Genomic DNA, 5,351 nt, shown 5'->3' on the forward strand with positions numbered 1-5,351 from the left:
AAAAGAAGTGAAGAGCAGAGAAGAGAAAAGAAGAGAAGTAAAGAGAAAAGAAGAGAAGTAAAGAAAAAGAAGTAAAGAGAAAAGAAGAGGAGAAGAGAAGAGAAAAGAAGTAAAGAGAAGTGAAAAGTAAAGAGAAGAGAAAAGAAGTAAAGAGAAGAGAAAAGAAAACAATTGAAGAGAAGAGAAGAGAAAAGAAGTAAAGAGAAGTAAAAGAAGTAAAGAGAAGAGAAGAGAAGTAAAGGGAATAGCAGAGAAGAGAAAAGAAGTGAAGAGAAGAGCAAAGAAGTAAAGAGAAGAGAAAAGAAGTGAAGAGAAGAGAAGTAAAAAGAAAAGAGGTAAAGAGAAGTGAAAAGAAATAAAGAGAAGAGAAGAGAAAAGACGTAAAGAGAGGAGAAGAGAAGAGAAGAGAAAAGAAGTGAAGTGAAAAGAAAAGAAGTAAAGAGAAAAGAAGTAAAGAGAATAGCAGAGAAGAGAAAAGAAGTAAAGAGAAGAGAAGAGAAGTAAAGAGAAAAGAAGTAAAGAGAATAGGAGAGAAGAGAAAAGAAGTAAAGAGAAGTGAAAAGAAGTAAAGAGAAGAGAAGAGAAGAGAAAAGAAGTAAAGAGAAGTGAAAAGTAAAGAGAAGAGAAAAGAAGTGAAGAGAAAAAAGAGAAGAGAAGAGAAGTAAAGAGAAAAGAAGTTAAGAGAAGAGTAAAGAAGTAAAGAGAAGTGAAGAGAAGAGAAAAGAGAAGTAAAGAGAAAAGAAGTTAAGAGAAAAGAAAAGAAGTAAAGAGAAGTGAAAAGAAGTACAGGGAAGAGAAGAGAAAATAAGTGAAGAGAAAAGAAGAGAAAAGAAGTAAAGAGAAGTGAAAAGAAGTGAAGTGAAGAAAAGAGACGTGAAAAGAAGTGAAGAGAAGTGAAGGTCCAGCTCATAGATTTTGAAGTTGAATTCATCCCAGAAGGGTTGAGTTGGGTTGAGTCCTCACCAGGGCTCTGTGTAGATAACTGGAGCTCTAAACTGTCGCCCTAATGTTAAAATCATATCATTTACCTTATATTCATTTTATATATTTATATCGTTATATTAGGGCTGTCACACGATCAAAAATGTTCGAGATTAATCGAGATTAAAGAACAAAATTAATCACGATTAATCTCGATAAAATTTTTTAATCGTGTGACAGCCCAAATATATATGTATTCATCTCAATTAATCGCAAACTAATAATTAAGCAAAATTTGAACAGTTATGCACATTGTTATTGCAAGAACGTGTTTACCAATAAAACATTCATAAAATATGATAGAATTATTAAATCTAAATTCATTGTAGAAAGCACATTATCTGACAAAAGTGAGGATCTTTTCCTCTTCATGACCCTGACACTGAAAACAGGTGCACCAACCATAATGTTTTGATCTAATATAAGGCATCAATAAAGCATCAAAACACAGATATGATTATTTCATAGATCTATTAAGAAAACCCTTTAATACTGTGTTTGTGCAGAAAGAATACTGGGAAATATTGTTCTAAATTACCATTTAAACATCTATAAATACCTGAAACAGTCAAGTTAGCAGACATTATCTATAAGTAATTGACTGTAGCTATATAAAAAAAGTGTTAATTAAAACAGTCCATGTAAACGCTTAGTCCATATAAATATCAGATACAAATGTGTTTTTAGAAAACTACAAACATCACAAATATAAATCATGTTTATAACCATGTGATAGAATAACCTGAATAAACTGTAGAGATGAAACATCACACAGAGTTTCACTTCTCACCGGAGGGGGAGGAGGCGGAGCTACACGGTTTTGATGGACAGCTCTAGCAGCCAATGGAAATACTCGTTACAAAGCTTGCGTGGTTTCATTCATCTTTTCATCAACACGTAAAAAAAGTGAAAACCGCTAAAAGTAGTTTATCATCGGACAGTTCATGCGCTTTACATCCTAATTCATCTGAAATACAGTTAATTACCACAGAGACACACATGTATGTGGTACAAACAGCCAAATAAAAATAGTTAGATTAAAAATTTTTATCTTGATTAATTTTTTTAATCGCGAATTAAATTTTTACGCGTTAATCGCATTAATTAACGCGATTAACGACAGCCCTAATTTATATATATACAGTGTATCACAAAAGTGAGTACACCCCTCACATTTCTGCAGATATTTAAGTATATCTTTTCATGGGACAACACTGACAAAATGACACTTTGACACAATGAAAAGTAGTCTGTGTGCAGCTTATATAACAGTGTAAATTTATTCTTCCCTCAAAATAACTCAATATACAGCCATTAATGTCTAAACCACCGGCAACAAAAGTGAGTACACCCCTAAGAGACTACACCCCTAAATGTCCAAATTGAGCACTGCTTGTCATTTTCCCTCCAAAATTTCATGTGATTTGTTAGTGTTACTAGGTCTCAGGTGTTCATAGGGAGCAGGTGTGTTCAATTTAGGAGTACAGCTCTCACACTCTCTCATACTGGTCACTGAAAGTTCCAACATGGCACCTCATGGCAAAGAACTCTCTGAGGATCTTAAAAGACGAATTGTTGCGCTACATGAAGATGGCCAAGTCTACAAGAAGATTGCCAACACCCTGAAACTGAGCTGCAGCACAGTGGCCAAGATCATCCAGCGTTTTAAAAGAGCAGGGTCCACTCAGAACAGACCTCGCGTTGGTCGTCCAAAGAAGCTGAGTGCACGTGCTCAGCATCACATCCAACTGCTGTCTTTGAAAGATAGGCGCAGGAGTGCTGTCAGCATTGCTGCAGAGATTGAAAAGGCGGGGGGTCAGCCTGTCAGTGCTCAGACCATACGCCGCACACTACATCAAATTGGTCTGCATGGCTGTCACCCCAGAAGGAAGCCTCTTCTGAAGTCTCTACACAAGAAAGCCCGCAAACAGTTTGCTGAAGACATGTCAACAAAGGACATGGATTACTGGAACCATGTCCTATGGTCTGATGAGACCAAGATTAATTTGTTTGGTTCAGATGGTCTCAAGCATGTGTGGCGGCAATCAGGTGAGGAGTACAAAGATAAGTGTGTCATGCCTACAGTCAAGCATGGTGGTGGGAATGCCATGGTCTGGGGCTGCATGAGTGCAGCAGGTGTTGGGGAGTTACATTTCATTGAGGGACACATGAACTCCAATATGTACTGTGAAATACTGAAGCAGAGCATGATCCCCTCCCTCCGGAAACTGGGTCGCAGGGCAGTGTTCCAGCATGATAATGACCCCAAACACACCTCTAAGACGACCACTGCTTTATTGAAGAGGCTGAGGGTAAAGGTGATGGACTGGCCAAGCATGTCTCCAGACCTAAACCCAATAGAACATCTTTGGGGCATCCTCAAGCGGAAGGTGGAGGAGTGCAAAGTCTCGAATATCCGCCAGCTCCGTGATGTCGTCATGGAGGAGTGGAAAAGCATTCCAGTGGCAACCTGTGAAGCTCTGGTAAACTCCATGCCCAGGAGAGTTAAGGCAGTTCTGGGAAATAATGGTGGCCACACAAAATATTGACACTTCAGGAACTTTCACTAAGGGGTGTACTCACTTTTGTTGCCGGTGGTTTAGACATTAATGGCTGTATATTGAGTTATTTTGAGGGAAGAATAAATTTACAATGTTATTTAAGCTGCACACAGACTACTTTTCATTGTGTCAAAGTGTCATTTTGTCAGTGTTGTCCCATGAAAAGATATACTTAAATATCTGCAGAAATGTGAGGGGTGTACTCACTTTTGTGATACACTGTATATATACTGTATGTTTTATATATATATATATTGGAAACCGGAGCACCCGGAGGAAACCCACACAGACACGGGGAGAGAACACACAAACTCTACACAGAAAGGACTCGGAACCCCCCGCCTGGGAATCGAACCCAGGACCTTCTTGCTGTGAGGTGACAGTGCTACCCACTTGAGGTGAAAGGAAAAATCTGTTCTGGGAAAAGTTATCACACCAGCAAACATGTAAATGATTCCTGATGCTGCTGCTGGTGCTGCTGGTGGTGCTGGTGGAAAGAGCACGAGCGGAAAAAATAAGGGCGTGTAGGAATAATTCCACCTCACAACAACAAGCTTCTTTCACCTGACCAAAACAGAGCTGGACAGAGTGACCGAGGCGAGTTATGTGGTGAGTGTTAGCTTCTCGTCTCCACTATATGGCCAAAAGTATTGGGACACCTGACCATAAGCATGTCGGACGTCCCATTTAAAAAGCGAATGCTATTAAAACAGAGTGACCTCTGTGTGATCTTTATGGCTAGAATATAAGCCGCTCTTCTAAGAACCTTCTCACCAGACTTTGAAGTATGTCTGTGGGAATTTGTGCCCAACCAGTCAAACTATGACAACGTGTGTACAGCTGGGCGATGATGATGATGTAAATGGTGCTGAGGTCAGGACTCTTTATAGAGTTGGCTCATGCTGGAACAGGGAAGGTCCTTCCCTAAACTGTTGCTGCAATGCTGGCAGCATGTAATATCCTTTATATCACTGATTTATTACATCGGTGGCTGAATCGGTGGCTCCAGATCCACTGCGACCCTGACCAGCATGAATCAAAGTCGGAATCGGCTTGTAAAGGCGCACATAGACCTTTAGCACTTTACATGAGAGTTCAATCATTCCAGGAGAGCGTGTGTGAGGTCAGGCACCGATGCTGGACGAGACGGCCTGGCTCACAGTCGACGTTCCGATACCACCCGAAAGGTATTTAATAGCTAGTGGTAGAGATCAGTGCTTTGTGCAGGTCACTGAATTCCCTCTTCATCACGCTCATCAAACCGTTTGTTTACGGACCTCGATTTGTTCACGGCAGCACAGTCATGCTGGAACAGGAAATGTCCTTCCCTAAACTGTTTCCGCAAACTGGGTGAGCGTGTCTGAAAAGGCACAAATTCCCACAGACACACTGTAAAATCTTGTGGAGAGCCTCTCTGGGACGTCCACACACTTGTATTTCTGTCCCGACCACTTCAGACGCTTTTGTCCATAACCCAAACCCTCTAGCTGACACACACGAACACACACCCTGTGTATAAACGCGCTCAGACATGCCCTGTGTGTGTGTGTGTGTGTGTGTGTGTGTGTGTGTGTGTGTGTGTGTGTGTGTGTGTGTGTGTGGTGTGTGTGTGTGTGTGTGTGTGTGTGTAAGATGGTATTTCCCCCCAGGCCACACAGTTTTCAGAGAGCTGGTGCTTCCATGTAGTGTTGCCAGAAATGTTTAATAGATGCAGAGTAATTCGGTTGATGTGTGTGTGAGGGTGTGTGTGTGTGTGTGTGAGGGTGTGTGAGGGTGTGTGTGTGTGTGTGTGTGTGTGTGTGTGTGTGT

Source organism: Trichomycterus rosablanca, chromosome 1 (genome assembly GCF_030014385.1).
Source record: "Trichomycterus rosablanca isolate fTriRos1 chromosome 1, fTriRos1.hap1, whole genome shotgun sequence".
NCBI classification, from domain to species: Eukaryota; Metazoa; Chordata; class Actinopteri; order Siluriformes; family Trichomycteridae; genus Trichomycterus; species Trichomycterus rosablanca.